Source organism: Oncorhynchus clarkii, chromosome 23 (genome assembly GCF_045791955.1).
Source record: "Oncorhynchus clarkii lewisi isolate Uvic-CL-2024 chromosome 23, UVic_Ocla_1.0, whole genome shotgun sequence".
Lineage (NCBI taxonomy): Eukaryota > Metazoa > Chordata > Actinopteri > Salmoniformes > Salmonidae > Oncorhynchus > Oncorhynchus clarkii.
In genome coordinates, this window is record NC_092169.1 from 24,628,262 (window position 1) to 24,649,876 (window position 21,615).

General features: G+C 40.6%; 1 pseudogene; it reads left to right on the forward strand.

Moving 5' to 3' along the window:
- Positions 1 to 834: 834 nt before the first annotated feature.
- On the forward strand, positions 835 to 20,766 carry LOC139381447 (peroxiredoxin-like 2A; annotated as a pseudogene).
- The last annotated feature ends 849 nt before the right edge of the window (positions 20,767 to 21,615 follow it).

The following is a 21,615-nucleotide window of genomic DNA, read 5'->3' on the forward strand; positions in this document are numbered from 1 at the left end:
GTTTTGGTTATTTTATGCAGGAATTACTTTCCACTCACATGTGTTAGCCTCTCATTGTCTATGAGTATGCACTTTTGTGTAAAATGTATAGTCTATAGTGAATGTATTTGTGCTACTTCACAGTATGTCTGTCAGTCTCTGTGCATAGATTTGTTACTTTTGTACTTTTTTTCTGGCATCCATAATCCTGTAGGTGATGTATACATAATTTAAATTGACCCAGCAGACCCACCCCCAAAACCAGCAGAACCGTTCCCTTTTTCATTGTGCTGAACCCATCCTGATCTCATCCCTGGACATGCCCTGTCAACAGTGCTGTGTAGTCCTGTGTACTGGTCTCAATACTGTCCGGATGTTGTCATGGGACTGTGTGGGTGTTAATGAAGGTCTGTGTCTAAACTCTGAATGATGAGAGCTCAGGGCTGATGCTTACACACGCAGTCACACTGCTCAATGGACAAAGATTAGGCTCGCTACCAGGAAAATGCATGAACTGTTACAACGCATTTGAGAATAATAAAATATATATTTATTAAACCTTTTACTGTTGTTTGTGAGTTTTATGCATACCGGCACTGCAAGTTGTTTACTAAATGGTTGTGTCATGTTTTTAAGACATACAAGTACATGAAATGTTCCACCTAATAAAATGGTTGTCTTTATTTTATATTTGTATACCTACACTTACCTACACACATCTTTATATATTATATATCTTTGTTTTTTATTCGGTTTTACCTAGGTCAATCTGTTTTTATTGTTAAAAAATAAGGTTGATTAGTTGATTTAAATCAAGGGTCCATGTTATCTTGTGCGATTTTCCCTGCAATGACTAATCCATTTATCTGTCTCGACTGATGCGCCTACCGCAAATTCTGATAATTTGAACTGGTAAGTTTCTGCTGCGCTCTTCTCCGTCAACACAATATTTGTGAGTATCATACATTTTATTATACATTAGTAAAATATTATTAAACATGTTGCGAGCATTCAGACCCATAATATTTAAATCTGCACGCTAACTTGTAAACGTCATCATGCAGCCAAAATCTAGTTTGCTAGTTTAGCTAACTCAGATAGCCAGCAAGTAGTAGATAGCCACATGTGAAGTCAACAAACTACAGTGTCATTGCTATTACGAACTTCTAACGTTACTTGGCCTATTTAATGTATAAATCAAATAATACCATACTGTAATTTAGTTAGCTAGTAAAGCTCACTTTATAATACTACTTGCCACTTAACATGATTGTCTGTAGTGCAACCTCAAGGTTGCTTATCGTTATAAATAGGCTAACTAACGTTAGCTAGCTATGCCAAATTGCATGGCATGAGTTGAGCTCTGCAAAATTATCTTGATAGGGTTTGCATGAAAAGCCTAATAATAAAATTCCACTCCGTTTGAAATAAGCTGTAAAACAAGAAGGTGCAGAATTCAGTCAATATTTAGATCTGTAACTAGCTAACTTGACATTTAATCTTTGTCATACTAATAATAGGCCCTATGTCCTCATTTTCATTGTCAATAACATTCCGTTTCTCCACTCATTGTCACTGTAAGATTAACTACTGAATTATACAATGTAAACATTCCTTTTCACTCTCTATCTACATGGTATACAAGGAATCCAGTCAAGTCCAGTTCATGACAGCTGCCAGGTAGTCTTTATTGGCTGCTGTTATCATTAGGGTTTAGTCCTTTGTCCTCTCTGAGAAGTGAACGTCACATTGCAGTAGTTAACTCTGTCAAGTCGCAGTGAAGTGCAGAACAGAGGACCTATCTGGGATTGAATGAGTTTAAATTGAGGGGCATTTCTCGAGTGAGTGCAAACCTTCAGTGGGTAATTGATATATGAATCAATGTTTGAAAATGAAATTAGTTTAAAAATAGTGACTGTACTTGACGGTTTGGTTTAGTCTGGTTTCACATATTTTCAATGCATGTAGGCCTAAGCATTTGGTGGACCATTTTAGAATAATCCATATCTTGAATAAATAACATCTAAGCTAACCATGACAATATATTAACAGTATGCTGTTTGTATTCATATACTAATAACTATGCTCAATTGACTACACTGATGATTTATTGTTGTGTAGCCTACTGCTTGTAACATTGTATGTTATGGCCCATCTTGCTTATACAAGGGGAAAGAGGACTAGCCATGGTAGCTGTGGTCTGAGGCATTAGGGTGTGTGTATGTGTTGAAATGTGTGAGTCACACGCATAACTGTATAACCACATACTGTGACTAGTACAGTTTGATAGTCTACTTAAGATAAAACGTAACATAAAACGTAACAAACTGAGCAGCTCACATGGTTTGTTTACTTATCCTGCATAAGTAATGTATCAGTTTAATTTTGAGGAAATGGAAAGTAGATGAGCAGGTTTACTGTCTTTCATTTGACAATGCATAATGAAATTTGAGCTGCCATAACGCTGTGGTTAGATTTGGCCTTTAGGCACAGTTCTAGGATCAGTTTACCCTCCATTAATCATAGAGGAATCATTGCAACACTGACCTTAGATCAGCATCTAGGAGAAACTAAATTATACTCAGTTAGGAATAGAAGTCAACCGATTATGATTTTTCAACACAATACCGATTTATTGGAGGACCAAAAAAAGCGGATACCGATTAATCGGCCAATTGTTTTTTTTACATTTGATTATTTTTTATATATATTTGTAATAATGACAATTACAACAATACTGAATGAACAATGAACAATTTTATTTTAACCTAATATAATAAATAAATAAAATCAATTTAGTCTCAAATAAGGAAACATGTTCAATTTGGTTTAAATAATGCAAAAACGCAGTGTTGAAGAAGAAAGTAAAAGTGCAATATGTGCCATGTAATAAAGCTAAAGTTTAAGTTCCTTGCTCAGAACATGAGAACATATGAAAGCTGGTGGTTCCTTTTAACATGAGTCTTCAATATTCCCAGTTAAGAAGTTTTAGGTTGTAGTTATTATAGGAATTATGATGCTTCGACTATTTCTCTCTATACCATTTGTATTTCATATACAGTGCCTTGCGAAAGTATTCGGCCCCCTTGAACTTTGCGACCTTTTGCCACATTTCAGGCTTCAAACATAAAGATATAAAACTGTATTTTTTTGTAAAGAATCAACAACAAGTGGGACACAATCATGAAGTGGAACAACATTTATTGGATATTTCAAACTTTTTTAACAAATCAAAAACTGAAAAATTGGGCGTGCAAAATTATTCAGCCCCCTTAAGTTAATAATTTGTAGCGCCACCTTTTGCTGCGATTACAGCTGTAAGTCGCTTGGGGTATGTCTCTATCAGTTTTGCACATCGAGAGACTGACATTTTTTCCCATTCCTCCTTGCAAAACAGCTCGAGCTCAGTGAGGTTGGATGGAGAGCATTTGTGAACAGCAGTTTTCAGTTCTTTCCACAGATTCTCGATTGGATTCAGGTCTGGACTTTGACTTGGCCATTCTAACACCTGGATATGTTTATTTTTGAACCATTCCATTGTAGATTTTGCTTTATGTTTTGGATCATTGTCTTGTTGGAAGACAAATCTCCGTCCCAGTCTCAGGTCTTTTGCAGACTCCATCAGGTTTTCTTCCAGAATGGTCCTGTATTTGGCTCCATCCATCTTCCCATCAATTTTAACCATCTTCCCTGTCCCTGCTGAAGAAAAGCAGGCCCAAACCATGATGCTGCCACCACCATGTTTGACAATGGGGATGGTGTGTTCAGGGTGTTGCTTTCACGCCAAACATAACGTTTTGCATTGTTGCCAAAAAGTTCAATTTTGGTTTCATCTGACCAGAGCACCTTCTTCCACATGTTTGGTGTGTCTCCCAGGTGGCTTGTGGCAAACTTTAAACAACACTTTTTATGGATATCTTTAAGAAATGGCTTTCTTCTTGCCACTCTTCCATAAAGGCCAGATTTGTGCAATATATGACTGATTGTTGTCCTATGGACAGAGTCTCCCACCTCAGCTGTAGATCTCTGCAGTTCATCCAGAGTGATCATGGGCCCCTTGGCTGCATCTCTGATCAGTCTTCTCCTTGTATGAGCTGAAAGTTTAGAGGGACGGCCAGGTCTTGGTAGATTTGCAGTGGTCTGATACTCCTTCCATTTCAATATTATCGCTTGCACAGTGCTCCTTGGGATGTTTAAAGCTTGGGAAATCTTTTTGTATCCAAATCCGGCTTTAAACTTCTTCACAACAGTATTTCGGACCTGCCTGGTGTGTTCCTTGTTCTTCATGATGCTCTCTGAGCTTTTAACGGACCTCTGAGACTATCACAGTGCAGGTGCATTTATACGGAGACTTGATTACACACAGGTGGATTGTATTTATCATCATTAGTCATTTAGGTCAACATTGGATCATTCAGAGATCCACACTGAACTTCTGGAGAGAGTTTGCTGCACTGAAAGTAAAGGGGCTGAATAATTTTGCACGCCCAATTTTTCAGTTTTTGATTTGTTAAATAAGTTTGAAATATCCAATAAATGTCGTTCCACTTCATGATTGTGTCCCACTTGTTGTTGATTCTTCACAAAAAAATACAGTTTTATATCTTTATGTTTGAAGCCTGAAATGTGGCAAAAGGTCGCAAAGTTCAAGGGGGCCGAATACTTTCGCAAGGCACTGTACCTTTGCCTATTGGATGTTCTTATAGGCACTTTAGTATTGCCAGCCTAATCTCCGGAGTTGGTAGGCTTGAAGTTATAAACAGAGCTGTGCTTCAATCATTGCTAAGAGCCATTGCCAAACTCAGTATAGTGCTGTTTGAATGAATGCTTACGAGCCTGCTGCTGCCTACCACCGCTCAGTCAGACTGCTCTATCAAATATCAAATCATAGACTTAATTATAATAAACACAAAGAAATAAGACCTTTTGTTCATTAATATGGTTAAATAAAGAAACTATCATTTCGAAAACAAAACGTTTGTTCTTTCAGTGAAATATGGAACCGTTACGTATTTTATCAAACTGGTAGCAACCCTAAGTCTAAATATTGCTGTTACATTGCACAACCTTCAATGTTATGTCATAATTATGTAATATTCAGGCAAATGAATTATGGTCTTTGCTAGGAAGAAATGGTCTTCACACAGTTCACAACGAGACAGGTGGCCCAAACTGCTGCATATACCCTGACTCTGCTTGCACTGAACGCAAGAGAAGTGACGCAATTTCCCTAGTTAATATTGCCTGCTATCATGCATTTATTTGAACTAAATATGCAGGTTTAAAAAAATACACTTCTGTGTATTGATTTTAAGAAAGGCATTGATGTTTATGGTTAGGTACATTTGTGCAACAATTGTGCTTTTTTCACGATTGTGCTTTTGTTAAATCATCACCTGTTTGGTGAAGTTGAAGTAGGCTGTGATTCGATGGTAAATTTAACAGGCAACGCTTTGATTATATGCAACGCAGGACAAGCTAGTTAATTAACCTAGTAATATCATCAACCATGTGTAGTTAACTAGTGATTATATGAAGATTAATTGTATAAGATAAATGTAATGCTAGCTAGCAACTTACCGTGGCTCCTTGCAGCCACAAGGCCCTTTTGATGCTGCGCTCGCGTAACAGGTAGTCAGCCTGTCACGCAGTCTCCTCATGGATTGCAATGTAATCAGCGTCCAAAAAGGCGCATTACCGATTGTTATGAAACCGGCCATAATTAATCGGCCGACCTCTAGTTAGGACACACCTTCAACTTCACAGTAATTGATATCGCTTGCCTCACCCAGACAACACTGACGAGAGTGAGAGATTTACATACACCCAGTGAAACTAGTTTTTCCTTTTTTTTTGTGTCAACAATACACATTTAAACTACATGTTCCTAGGCTGTCTTTAGTCTTTAGCCTACTTTTGGAACCTCAGTCACTACTTCCTAACAGTCATTGGCATGTGAACCCCATGCCATTTTTCGAACACAAATCATTTGACGCTCACGATAAAGGCTTCTGTTTTTTAGTTGTCTTTCCAGAGAATGGCTGAGGGTGCATTATATGAGTCAGAGAGAGAGTGAGCGCTCTGGTAGGCTCTGGTAGGCTCTGGTAGGCTGTGTTTACATAGTCATAATGGCCAAAGGTCCAGGCCCTAAGCTACAGCCCCAAGGGTCAGACTCTGCACTGCCTCTGTGGGGGGGGGGGGGGGGGGGGGCGCGGGGGGCGTCACTCACAACAGCCTCTACCACCCCTACAGCCAGACTCCCCTCTCTGAGAATCCAGGCTGCTGCCTTTTACCTCAGCACAGACTCATCCAGCCCTGACACTAACAAGCCCAAATCAGGCAAGGAGCATTACATTATATTTCTCTAGTGACACATATTGTAAACATCCCTTGACTTTTCTCCCAGTTAATATTACGGCCTAGATCAGTGACCCTTTTTTCTACATTTTAGAATAATAGTGAAGACATCAAAACTATGAACAGTCTTGAAGGCAAGGGTGGCCATTTTGATTTGTTTAACACCTTTTTTGGTTACAACATGATTCCATATGTGTTATTTCGTAGTTTTGATGTCTTCACTATTATTCTACAATGTAAAAAGAAAGAAAAACCCTTGAATGAGTAGGTGTGTCCAAACTTTTGACTGGTACTGTAAATTATGAGGAACTTCACAAGGTGGTGAAAGTGAAAGGTGAAAGGTAAAGACTAGCTTGATGCTGCTTTCCAATACATATCGAGAGTCTTATTCTGGTGACATGATGATCAATGTTTTTGTTTGTCAAAACGGAACCAAAGCAATCTCGCTATTATGTCCCTAATAATTTATTCTTTTTAAAAAAAACTCTGTTTATTAAGTTTTACACACACACACACACACAGACAAGACAAAGCAATATAAATAATATACTCAACTAGAAAAAAAATACAAATAAAAATACAAATAAAAAAATAGCTTTAAAGATTCCATACTTTAGACAAGTTAAACACACCGGGCAGAAGGCTACAGAGGTTAAAGGGCAATCTATAGTACAGGGACAGAGCAAACACCTCACCATTGTTCCTGTAAACAGTCAAGGGATAAGGGAGGAGAAATGCAACCACTCACAGAGAGTCATGGCCACAGACCGACCATCCACTGGACCAAAAAAAAAGTTTACAATGCTTTAAAATAAAAAAAATAGAATGATTATTCATGTAGGCGTGAACAAAATGTAAAAATAACTGGGAAAAACAAGCTCACACTTCAGTCTCTGCCCGGGCAAGATGAACAAGGCATCTGCGGATCACAATCAATAAGCACATGGACCTTAATGCCCCCCCCAGCAAAAACACAGAAAGAAGCTCCTCCAACCCTTAAGTCACAGACATATTTTAGTATTAATTTAAAGTAAGACCGGAATGGAGCCCAAGCCTCATCAAACAGTTTGGGGTTCCCACGTGAATTTTTTTTTTCTAGTTTCAGAGAGCACAACACATCCCTCACCCAATATTTATAAGATGGAGGAGCTGCCATCTTCCAGTTCTGTAGTATTAGCCGTCTAGCTAAAAGAGTTGTATAAGCAACAGTGTCCGACTGGATTCTTGATAGGGGGGTACCCATGGGCAGTACTCCAAAAAGGGCTGTAAAGGGAGACGGATCTATAACAGTGTCATATATATCAGAGAAACATTTAAATATTAATTCCCAGAAGCCTCAAATCAAATCAAATCAAATCAAATCAAATTTTATTTGTCACATACACATGGTTAGCAGATGTTAATGCGAGTGTAGCGAAATGCTTGTGCTTCTAGTTCCGACAATGCAGTAATAACAAGTAATCTAACTAACAATTCCAAACTACTGTCTTGTACACAGTGTAAGGGGATAAAGAATATGTACATAAGGATATATGAATGAGTGATGGTACAGAGCAGCATAGGCAAGATACAGTAGATGGTATCGGGTACAGTATGTACAAATGAGATGAGTATGTAAACAAAGTGGCATAGTATAGTATAAAGTGGCTAGTGATACATGTATTACATAAGGATACCGTCGATGATATAGAGTACAGTATATACGTATGCGTATGAGATGAATAATGTAGGGTAAGTAACATTTATATAAGGTAGCATTGTTTAAAGTGGCTAGTGATATATTTACATCATTTCCCATCAATTCCCATTATTAAAGTGGCTGGAGTTGAGTCAGTGTCAGTGTGTTGGCAGCAGCCACTCAGTGTTAGTGGTGGCTGTTTAACAGTCTGATGGCCTTGAGATAGAAGCTGTTTTTCAGTCTCTCGGTCCCAGCTTTGATGCACCTGTACTGACCTCGCCTTCTGGATGATAGCGGGGTGAACAGGCAGTGGCTCGGGTGGTTGATGTCCTTGATGATCTTTATGGCCTTCCTGTGACATCGGGTGGTGTAGGTGTCCTGGAGGGCAGGTAGTTTGCCCCCGGTGATGCGTTGTGCAGACCTCACTACCCTCTGGAGAGCCTTACGGTTGAGGGCGGTGCAGTTGCCATACCAGGCGGTGATACAGCCCGCCAGGATGCTCTCGATTGTGCATCTGTAGAAGTTTGTGAGTGCTTTTGGTGACAAGCCGAATTTCTTCAGCCTCCTGAGGTTGAAGAGGCGCTGCTGCGCCTTCTTCACGATGCTGTCTGTGTGAGTGGACCAATTCAGTTTGTCTGTGATGTGTATGCCGAGGAACTTAAAACTTGCTACCCTCTCCACTACTGTTCCATCGATGTGGATAGGGGGGTGTTCCCTCTGCTGTTTCCTGAAGCCTGACAGTTTATGACAGCCCCAAAACATATGCAACAGTGTGGCTGGTTCCACTTTACATCTGACACAGGTAGGATCAAAATCAGAGAATATTCTTCCAAGTTTGGCCCCCGACCAGTGAACCACCTTGAATTGAATGAGGCTGTGTCTAGTGCTAAAAGAGGACGAGTGCACCCTGTGCAGCACAGATTCCCAGACGTCTTCCCCAAGTTCCTCCCCCAAATCCTTTTCCCATCAAGTCTTTAAAGGCACCAAAGAAGGGTTCTGTAAGTCATGAATGATTGCATATACATCTGAAATTACGCCCCTATGAAGCTTGTTCAGCTCCAATATGCTCTCTATAGCTGTATTCGCAGGCCTATTGGGAAATCCAGGTGTGTTAGCTCTGACAAAGTTTCTAGTCTGGAGATAGCGGAAAAAGTGGGATTGGGGGAGATTGAACTTTTCCTGCAGCTGAGAAAAAGAGGCAAATGTATCATCAAATAATAATTGGGCTAGCGAGGAGAGGCCTAGTGAGTGCCAAATGCCAAAAGCCCCAACATTCAAAGATGGAGGAAATAAAATGTTCTGATTGATTGGGCCTGATAGAGAAAAGCCTCGGAGGCTAAAGGCTAAACGGAACTGATTCCAAATTTTAAGAGACTGCTTTACAATTGGGTTGACACACCTTTTGCCTAGGGACACTGGGAGAGACGAGCACAGCACAGAGGAAAGTGCTGCAGGTTTACACGATTCAGACTCCATCTGGACCCAGAGTGGTCTAGGGCCAGTAGGATCAGTCTGCAGCCAGTACAGAATGGCTCTGAAATTTGCAGCCCAGTAGGATGTCTGAAAATTTGGTAGAGCTAAAGCCCCCAATGACCTAGGCTTCTGTAAATGTTTTCTACCAATCCGTGGTACCTTGCCATCCCAAATAAAATGCATGAATGTTTGATCCGGTGAAATAAAAAAAGATTTTGGAATAAAAATGGGTAAACATTGAAATAAATATAAAAATTTGAACAACACATTCATTTTAATGACATTAATCCTTCCGATAAGAGAAAGGGGTAGCGAATTCCAAAAAGTAAAAGATTGTTTCAATCTGTCTGCTAGAGCAACAAAGTTTTCCTGAAACAAATTTGAATATTTCCTTGTCACTTTTACTCCCAAGTAAGTGAATTGATCCCGGACAATCCTAAACTGAGAACTTGTAAAAGAGCACTTTAAAGCAGCCTTGTTTACCGGAAAAAGCTCACTGTTGCCTAGATTCAGCTTGTACCCTGAGATTGATCCAAACTTTTTAAGAACAGATAGGGCACGTGGCAATGAGGTATCGGGGTTGGAGATAAACAAAAGGAGGTCGTCAGCATATAGCGAGACTTTCTGCTCCCAGCCCGCCCTGATTATGCCTTGAATGGCATCATTAGAGCGTAGTGCAATGGCGAGAGGTTCGATTGCCAAAGCAAACAACAAGGGGGAGAGTGGGCAACCCTGTCTGGATCCGCGGTGCAAGGGAAAATAGTCAGAGGACAAGTTATTAGTCCGTACCGAAGCCATGTGGGAAAAATAAATAATCTTTATCCACGCAATGAATTTGGGGCCAAAGCCAAATCTATAAAGGGCAGCTGTTAGGTAATCCCACTCAACGCGGTCAAACGCTTTTTCGGCATCAAGTGAGACCACCACCTCCGGGTCCTCCGACGCTGGGGAGTACAGTATATTTATAAGGTGCCTCATATTGAAAAATAAATGCCTATTTCTCACAAAGCCAGTCTGGTCAGAGTGTATTACTTGGTGCAGCAAGCCTTCCATACGGATGGCTAAAAGCTTAGCTAGGATTTTGTAATCACAGTTTAAAAGCAAGATTGGGCGATAGGATCCACATTCCAGGGGGTCTTTGTTTTTCTTTAGTAGTAATGAAATTGAAGCCTGATAAAGACTAGGCGGTAGCTTTGAAGTATTAAGGCACTCTGCAAATAGTTGAGACAAGAATGGGCAAAGTAGACCAGAAAACGTCCTGTAAAATTCGGTATGAAAACCGTCCGGACCCGGTGATTTACCACTTTTCATTGCGGACACTGCTGTTGCAATCTCCTCAAGCGTAAATTCTTCTTCTAGATAGTCATGGGAGTCTGTATCAATTGGAGGCATATTCAAGCCATTAAAGAAGGAGTCAATCAGCAAAGGGTCTTGAGGGGATTCAGAGGTGTATAGCGCAGAGTAAAATTGTTTAAATTGATCATTGATCTCTTTATGTATAACTGTGGTGGCACCAGATGGGGTCCTTATTTGTGGGATTAAACGTTAGGCCTCAGATTTACGGATCTGATGCGCAAGGAGTTTACTGGCCTTGTCGCCTTGTTCATAGACTTTGTATCGAGCTCACAAGAGTAACTGTTCAGCTTGCCTGGTAGAAAGCTCATCAAATTCAGATTGGAGTAGTTGGCGCTCTTTATGCAGATCAGAGGAAGGATCCGTAGCATACTTCTCATCCAATGTGGCTATGGACTCGCTCAGGTCCCGAAGTCGCTGGGAGCGAACTCTGTTTTGGTTGGCTGTATAAGAAATAATTTGGCCACGTAGGTATGCTTTGAGAGACTCCCATATGGTAGAGCAGGACATACCTGGTGTTGAATTAGTTTCTAGGAATAAGGTGATTTCAGAAGAAATGAAATTGACAAACTCCTTATCTGAGAGTAAAATGGGATTGAGACGCCATTGATAACACATAGGAGGTCGCTGGGGAAACTAGTTCAAGCACTAATAGTGAATGGTCAGAGATAACAATACTCTCGTAAGTACACTGCCGAAGGTTAGGCAGAAGTTTTTTGTCCAAAAATAAGTAATCAATCCGGGAGTATGTTTGATGAACATGAGAATAAAAGGAATACTGTCTATCTGTAGGATGTAGGAAACGCCAGGCCTCAAACATAGCATATTTCTGAAGAAAGGATTGAATAAGTAGGGCACATTTAGATGGGCCTGTATTTGTTTGTGAGGACTTGTCAAGAACTGGGGACATTTTACAGTTGAAATCCCCCCCTAAAATCAACAAATGAGAATCTAAATTGGGAATAGCAGACAGAAAGGAAGAAATGAAACTTGTGTCATCCCAATTGGGAGCATAAACACTAGCCAAAACAAGAGGGGTAGAAAACAGTTCACCGGTTACTATGACGTATCGTCCCTTAGGATCAGCAATAACCTCAGAAGCAACAAAGGGAGTAGCTTTATCAACCAGAATAGCAGCACCTCTTGATTTACTATGAAAGTTCGAGTGGAACACTTGACCAACCCAGTCCTTACGCATCCTAAAATGCTCACCAGTCCTCAAGTGAGTCTCTTGTAGAAATGCAATATTTGCATTCAAACCCTTTAAGTGTGTCAACACCCTCTTACGCTTCACCGGGTTGTTAACCCCTTTGGTGTTCCAAGAAATGTACTTGATCGCATTATTTCGGCCCCTCTGGGCATTCCCGTTATTCAACCCTGTCATTAGAGCATAGAATGGAAAAGCAATGAGCGCCCAAAACCCCCAGAATAACTTGTCTCAGAGTAATAATGTACGGTGGTAAATGTTTGGAAAAAGTAAAAAAAAAAAACAGAAAAAAAAACTAAAAAGACAGAATGACAACATTAGAACTGAACAATTCAACAATTATGTCACGGGGCCTCTCCCCATCCCGGGGCTTTGGGCGCAGCGACCGGTGGGCTCGATCAATCAGGGGCTTTTCATCTAAGGCAAGAACATCCTTCAGCAGCCCTGAAACGAAATCCGTGGCGCGATGCATTTCCGCGGACTCTGGGACCGAGACAAGTCTCAGATTATTGCGGCGAGAGAATCCCTCTAAACTCACACAGCTCTCCTTCAACTTTTTCAAATCCGCAGCTAGGCGTTTAACTTCAGCCTCCAGGGATGTAGTTAAATCGGAGACATTAGTAGCGGAGGTCTCCAGTGCTGCAATCGTTGTAGTGTGTGACGCAGTTGTTGTTTTGAGTAATGTGATTGCTGGCACAGTCTCGTTCCGCAGGATGGTTAAATCTGCTTTTAAAGTATCAGAAACCTCCTGTATTCTGGCCTCAATCGTAGCAACCACCTGTGTTTTCATTTCAACTATCTCAGAGCGTAGTAGTTTGATGGCCTCGAGAATGTTCATTTCAGTGCCGCCGGGCCAAGCCGCGCCCCCGGGTAAAGTGTGCGTCCCCGGGCCCTCAGACTCAGGAGAGGGCGGTGATGAGAGCGGGTCTTGTAGGCCGGGTTTTCTCAAAGTCATGCTTTTGGCCTTATGTTTGGTCGACATGCTGACATTCGGAAGCAAAGTAGTCTTGGTTTTTACGGAAAGGGATCACCAAATTAATATTTGAAAATAAATACGGTTCTGCTGCAGAATTCACATAAACTTTAAGAATACTACGGGAGCAAACGGAAAACACGTCAGTCGCACATGGCGTCCCCGACCATCCTCCCATCCCTAATAATTTAATCATTTAGGTAGCCTATCTGCAAGTTGTTGGAAAGACCAGAGTGGAAAGACCAGAGTGGGCACATTCACTATACAACACATTTTGTTTGTGACAAAATGATCAGTAGCCTAGAGTTGAAAATGCAAAGGAAACCTATTTACTTGTATTTTTTATTCAGTACAATGGGAATTTAACAGCAGAAGTAATTTTTATGTGCACTACGTCATCACGCACAGCTTTTTATCCGCAACAAGTCAATTTGATGGAAACACATTTCTGGTGGGAAAATGCACATTTAGTTTTTATGCAGATTTTCGAGTATTTGCATGAAAATCTGTCGCTTATTGGATGGAAACCTAGTTACTAACGGTAAAGTCCCATGAACTGACCAAACGAGAAGTCATAAGTGTGGCCAACCAGAGTGTGGCCCCCTCCCCCTCACTCCTCTAGTTCTGGTTCCTCTCAGTTTCTTCTTTCCCAAGAACAATATATTTTGTAAATTGACTCCGATAATCATGTTTGTCTATGTCTTCTCCTGTCTTTGTCTGCAGTGCTGTCCTGTCTTCGAGGTGGAACTGTTTGAGATGGGGATTTGGTCTCTGGGTCTGGGGGCCTTAGGAGCAGCCATCGCAGGGATCTTCCTGGCTAATACTGACCTGTGTCTGACCAAGGCTGCTCAGGCCTCGCTGGAATACCTGGAGGACGCAGACCTTCACTCCACTGGAGACGGTACGAGGGCACAGGTTCTCCTATTCTACCACCACATAGAAACATTGCACAGGCCATGAATTTAGACCAACGACATGACAATTGAACCAGTTTTCCAAACCTTAACCCTTGATGGTCAGTCCTTTGTCTCAGGAAAGGTGACGTCATGGTGCAAGGCTAAAATCAGCTTCCTTCCTCGACATCGGCAGAGTTAGTCATTTACATTGATGAATTCATTAAAAAATATATATATTTCAGTCCATATGTTTACAAACAATTTAAACTTCCATCCCAAGTGAAAGATTCAATTTTTGTATTATCCTATATAGGTTATTGTAATGTGGGTAAGACGTGCTGTACTGTCCACAAGCTAAATCCTCGCCCATACATGGTAGGCTATAAAACTCCCGCTAAACACAAAACGCTTTGAGAACCCCCAGTGAAAAGCAGTCTTTAAATGCAGACCATTATGAGCCAGCCTATCCTATGCAATTTTCCCTCCGCATGTAACAAGGGCTTAATGTAAAGAGGGAACATGATGTAAAACTGTTACGCTCTCCTTGCTAAGTACATTTATCCATGTGTTTAACCCAGTCTTTATACGGTGCCTTAAGAAAGCATTCACATAACTTTTTCCACATTTTGTTGTGTTACAGCTTGAGTTTAAGATATTTTTTGTGTGACTAGCCTACACACAATACACAATATGAAAGTGGAATAATGTAAAATTATTGTAAAATTAAAAGCTGATGTGTCTTGAGTCAATAAGTATTCAACTTTGTAGTTATTCCATAATATTAACAGAATTACGGAATTAAAATAGTCCAAAACATGCATTGTTTTTGCAGCAAGGCACTAAAGTAAACTACAAAACATGTGGCAAAGCAATACACTTTATGTCCTGAATGAAAAGTGTTATGTTTGGGGCAAATCCAAATCAACACATTACTGTGTACCACTTTCCAGATGTTCAAGCATAGTGATAGTTGCATCATGTTATGGATATGCTTGTAATCAGGTATGGAGAGTTTTTCAGGACAAAAAATAAATGTAATGGAGCTATACACATGAAAAATCCTAGAGGAAAACCTGGTTCAGTCTGCTTTACACCTGACACTGGGAGATGAATTCACTTTTCAGCAGGACAATAACCTAAAACACAAGGCCAAATCTACACTGTTGTTGCTTACCAAGAAGAGAGTGAATGTTCCTGAATGGCCGGGTTACAGTTTTGACAAATCTAGTTGAAAATCTATGGCAAGACCTGAAAATGTTTGTCTAGTAATGATAAACAACCAACTTGACAGAACTTGATGAATTTAGAAAGGAATAATGGGCAAATGTTGCACAATCCAGGGGTGGAAGAATTTACCCAGAAAGACTAACATGTATTGACGCTGGGGGTTGAACTCTTATCTAATCCAGATATATTCGTGTTGTATTTTTCAAAAGTTTTTTTTCAAATGTTATAATTTTTCTTCCACTTTGACATTACATAATATTTTGTGAAGGTTGTTGACAAAAAATGACACCAATTTTAATCAATACTTTGTAACACGACAAATGTTGAAAAAGTCAGGGGGTGTGAATAATTTCTGATGGCACTGTACATGTAACACTGCAAGCTTGGAGTTCTTCTTGGTCATGTAGTCAGGGAAAACTCTGGGCCATACATTAGGGCCCAGAGGTATTTAATGTACAGTTGAAATCGGAAGTTTACATACACTTTAGCCAACTACATATTAAACTCAGTTTTTCTCAATTCCTGACATTTAATCCTAGTAAAAATTCCCTGTTTTAGCTCAGTTAGGATCACCACTTTATTTTAAGAATGTGAAATGTCAGAATAATAGTATAGAGTGATTTATTTCAGCTTTTATTTCTTTCATCACATTCCCAGTGGGTCAGAAGTTTACATACACTCAATTAGTATTTGGTAGCATTGCCTTTAAATCGTTTAACTTGGGTCAAATGTTTTTGGTAGCCTTCCACAAGCTTCCCACAATAAGTTGGGTGAATTTTAGCCCATTCTTCCTGACAGAGCTGGTGTAACTGAGTCAGGTTTGTAGGCATCCTTGCTCACACATGCTTTTTCAGTTCTGCCCACAAATGTTCTGTGGGATTGAGGTCAGGGCTTTGTGATGGCCACTCCAATACCTTGACTTTGTTGTCCTTAAGCCATTTTGCCTCAACTTTGGAAGTATGCCTGGGGTCATTGTCCATTTGGAAGACCCATTTGCGACCAAGCTTTAACTTCCTGACTGATGTCTTGAGATGTTGCTTCAATATATCCACATAATTTTCCATCCTCATGATGCCATCTATTTTGTGGAGTGCACCAGTCCCTCCTGCAGCAAATCACCCCCACAACATGATGCTGCCACTCCCATGCTTCACGGTTGGGATGGTGTTCTTCAGCTTGCAAGCTTTCCCCTTTTTCCTCCAAACATAACGATGGTCATTATGGCCAAACAGTTCTATTTTTGTTTCATCAGACCAGAGGACATTTCTCCAAAGACTATGAGCTTTTTCCCCATGTGCAGTTGCAAACTGTAGTCTGGCTTTTTTATGGCGGTTTAGGAGCAGTGGCTTCTTCCTTGCTGAGCGGACTTTCAGGTTATGACGATATAGGACTCGTTTTACTGTGGATATAGATACTTTTGTACCTGTTTCCTCCAGCATCTTCACAAGGTCCTTTGCTGTTGTTTTGGGATTGATTTGTACCTTTCGTACCAAAGTACATTCATCTCTAGGAGACAGAACGCGTATCCTTCCTGAGCGGTATGTTGGCTGCGTGGTCCCATGGTATTTATATTTGCACACTATTGTTGGTACAGATGAACCAGACTTGTGGAGGTCTACATTTCTTTTCTGAGGTCTTAGCTGATTTCTTTTGATTTTCCCATGATGTCAAGCAAAGAGGTACTGAGTTTGAAGGTAGGCCTTGAAATACATCCACAGGTACACCTACAATTGACTCAAATTATGTAATTTAGCTTATCAGCAGCTTCTAAAGCCAGGACATCATTTTCTGGAATTGTCCAAGCTGTTTAAAGGCACAGTCAACTTAGTGTATGTAAACTTCTGACCCACTGGAATCGTGTTACTGTGAAATAATCTGTCTGTAAACAATTGTTGGAAAAATGACTTGTGTCATGCACAAAGTAGATGTCCTAACCGACTTGCCAAAACTAGAGTTTGTTAACAAGAAATTTGTGGAGTGGTTGAAAAAACAAGTTTTAATGACTCTAACCTAAGTGTATGTAAACCTCCGACTTCAACTGTATGTGCTCTGTCTAATTGATGTACTGTGTATGTGCTGTAGATGAGAAGACCATGAAGGCCAAAACTCTGTGGGAGAAGACCGGAGCAGTCGTCATGGCTGTACGACGGCCCGGATGATTTTTGTGCAGAGAGGTGAAGTAGTGATTTTACTGATACTTTACAGTGTAGTCAGCTTTTTTAATTATTTCAGAAATGGTCTTAATTCAAGTCTATATTCCACACCATATGTTGTTATGTAGATTCCACTGTATGCATTGGGAGAAATCTGCAGGCCTAAATTACAAGTAAACAAGACCCTATCCTATTATTTCGAATTGTTCTAATTGTGTGTGTAGGAGGCCTCTGAGCTGTCCTCTCTGAAAACCCAGCTTGAGGTTCTTGGTGTCCCTCTGGTTGCCGTGGTGAAGGAGAACATCGGCACGGAGATCCAGGACTTCCGACCATACTTTTCTGGGGACATCTATGTAGACGTGAAGGTGAGACTGACCTGATGCTCTATGGGTGCATCTCAATAGTTTAACAAAGGCTTCCTCTCCTCCTTTCCTTCATCTGTACTGGCCTGAAAGAACTGTGAACATGTTTGAATAGATCACTACATAGGCCTGCCATGAAGGAGAGGAACTGAACCATTTGTAGATCAGAGTATGTGAGCGGAGCGAGGAAGCGAGGTTCCTAAAGGTTGGAGCTTCGGCCTTCTCGCCCGCTCCAATTTCGTTCCAGTAGCGCTCACTTCACGAGCTCAGGGCATGCCCGGCCCAGCATGCATTTGTAATCTACTTGTGTGCTGCTATAGCCCCTTGCTTTAGCTACTGTCATGGCGTTTGCTAAATATTTTCATAAAGAAACTGATTTACAAAAATGAGTAGTGTAGTGATTTAGTGTCCACAACTAAAGAATCATTGTGGAATCTGAAGACACGTATCCTGAAAGCATGATGGTGTACTTACTATGTGCACATGCTAAAAGAAAGGAACGAGTTGGGTAGATAACAAAGTGTGTCATTGTAGCAAAGTATTTATAAACTAAACATCAGATCTCAAACATTTAAACATAACATTTTTGTTCTATCTATAAAATTGGAAATATTTGATTTTGGCATATTCTCCCATCCTATTCTCCCATCCCAGCTTTCTGTTTTGATTGGGTTATTTTGCCTGAAAATCTTTAGGCCTACCTATAGAAAAATGTAAAAACAAGTCTGCATCTTTGCCCAGCCTGGTAAGGGTGGCCAAAACGGTGTTTAGCATCCCCGGTGGCTCTGCAAGTGTGGAGAGGATATTCTCTGCTGCCGGCCGGCTCTCCAGTCACCATCGCATGAGACAGAAGCCACGGGACTGGACAAATTTGTGTTTCTAAAAACGAATTCAAAGGCACTAAGTCATTTTTTTTGTTTAATTCTAATTAAGTCACAGCCTACATGCGCAATTTAGACTAGAATCATTGAATACAATAGAATATGTTGTTTTTATATGCTGAGTGCTTTATGTCCCTACCAGACTTTTGTGTCATAGGTTATAGCCTTGAAATAATATAGTTTAAATAATTCATTTGTCATCTTAGGCTGGCTCCTCACCTATTTATTTAGAGTGTTTATATGATGTTTAATATGACGTAGCCTATTTGAAATGTGCGCTTCTTACATTCACCTTTTCATGTTTATTCAAATACTTTTCTTTCAGAGCCATATAGTTTGGTTTCAATACTTCAAAACCAAATGTTAGGTCCTGGTAGTCACAAAAATACATGGGTGTTGGCTAAATTGTGATTTTAATGATTGGAGCGAATTTGGAGCGGCTTTAAAATAAATAAAATGTATTTGAGTGCGGAGCGGCAGTTGGAAAGGACAAGGAGCGGAATTTCTAACAGCTCAACTTTGCTCACATGCTCATTGTCTGTGCCTGACTTTGTCAAGTTTTATTTTCTCTAAGGACTGATTTGATTTGCTCGTGTCCGTTGCAGCATCACTTCTATGGCCCACTACAGAGGAAGATGGGAGGGCTGGGATTCATCCGTCGGGGGGTGTGGCAGAACTTCATGCGGGCCTGGAAGGCCGGTTACCAGGGCAACATGCTGGGGGAGGGCTTTGTCCTGGGAGGTGTGTTTGTCATCGGAGCGGGGAATCAGGTACCACACCACACACAGGGCTGTGCATCTAGGCTCAGCCACAGCTGGGAATCATTGATTGGAGCTGTTAGACTCAAACTGCCAACACATACCGGGCACAACCACTTTATCAACTCCTTAGTAATCAGGACAATATGGATACAAACATGATTTAATGAAAACTAATGGACAGAGAGCAGCATTGTTGGGAGCTTGTTTGGTATTATGCATGTCCCTTTTTAAATTAATGTTGTCTTTTGTCCTCAGGGTATTCTTTTGGAGCACAGGGAGAAGGAGTTTGGCAACAAAGTGGAGAATGAAGATGTTTTAGAGGCTGTGAATAGAATTGTGCCAGTGAAATAGATTTGAGTTTTTGTAAGTAGCATTAGTTCAACACTGATAAAGAGGCCTCAGACACAACTACTTGGTTATTTCCTGCATTTGTCTTTTCTCAATTCCCTTCAAAACTGAACCTTATGCAAACAACAATGCAAGTGTTCTTGAGTTTTGTATGATTACAAAACATCTGACATTTGATCTAGAAAAGGGCATTTTCCGTATCTGTCGTTCACATTGGTTAACCTTTGAGTTCTCAGATTGCTAGCTCCACCTATCATAGGACATATGAAACGTGTCACTTCCTCGATAAAAATGTGAATGTTCTAGTATGCTCAGGTGAATAATCTTCACTGCTCATTAGCTCCTACACCCTTAACTTCCTGCACTCATAAGCCCATTGGAAAATTGTGTAGCTTCTCTTTTCTCTAGATGTGGAACCTCCCAAATTGTACAAACTAGATGTGTTCTATAGCCTAAAGGCCTTGGTCAGGTCATTATTGTAAAAGAGAATGTGTTCTCATGTCTTACCTGGTTAAAGACATTCTCAGTCAGGGACCTTACAGCATGCACTAAACTGTGAGAACACTTGTACATTACTCATACTTTGGGAAAGAGAAGTAGATCTACGATGGTGTGTTTCACGCTTTTATTGATGTCTCCAATGGAGTCGAACTCAACTTGAGGAATGCATGGTTCACTATGCCAGTGTTTCCCAACCCTGGTCCTCGAGAACCCCCAACAAAAAAGTAATACTTTTTTTATTGTAACCCTGGACAAGCACACCTGATTCAACTTGTCAACTAATCATCAAGCCCTCAATGAGGTGTGTTTGTCCAGGGCTACAATGAGAATGTGTACTGTTGGGGGTACACGAGGACCAGGGTTGGGAAGCACTGCTCAATGCATCTGGATTCTATGTATTTCATGTTTACCTGTGAATGAATGCGTTACCTGTTCAGGTACTCAAGCGTGACTTGTGTGTGGTCTGTGTTATTAATGAAGACCTGACTGTAAACTCGGCAACGAGGGGAGCAGGTTCGATATCCAAACACACACTGCCTCACTATGGCCAGGGTGCCTGAAACAGGTCTGCATGAGAATGCAAAGCACAATAAACCCTAGACCTCGTCACACCATCATCCTCTTGTCTCTTTTCATCAGGACGACTTGGCTTATTGTATTGGGTGATGCTGCCACCAGTCTTTTCACACAGGTTACTGGGTGAAAAAAAATACATTTTTAGAAAGTTCTACATTCAGAACATCCCTTTCATGTCACAGTTCATCTACTTATGTAGCTCTCGTTTTCTTTTTCAATCCCTCCTGTTTTTACTGGCTTTTGGACAAAGGCATTCTACGAAACAAGTAGAGTTTACCTCAGGCAATGGTTGGTGTTTGTGTACTATAGGAGGTGCTGTAGGTGACCTTGTAGGACCACTCCTTTGTTGGAAGACTGCGGTCTGTAAACATTGAGCAATGCGGAGTGTGTCTCACCCTAACGTCAGATCCGTTAACACATTAAGCAGGGCACAATGTTGTGGAACATTCAGATTGAAATGATAAAATAAATTACTTTATTCTATAGCTCTGAGTAAATACATCTTACATAGTTCAGGTGTGACATAACACTTCCAATGCAATAAAACAGAGGGGGTAAAAAAAAATCAATAAGTGAATTCCAATACTGACATTGAACAACAGTACAAGAGTTACTGGAAGTGGACACACATTGACATGAAACATCCATGGAGTGTAGCGACGTCATATTGCCTTCAATGTGCTGCTGAGATCATATTCTATGACATGCCGAAGCTAACCCAGAGATATTTAACATGAAAGTTATTATATGAGGATAACCTGGTAGATGCTAGTCAAATAAAGCTTAAGCAATGACAAACTTAAGAAGCTCTGCTTTTCCAACTTTATCAACCCCGTCTCTTCCTTGGCTAGGTTTGTAGCTGTGTGTGATACACAGCACATCTTTGCCTT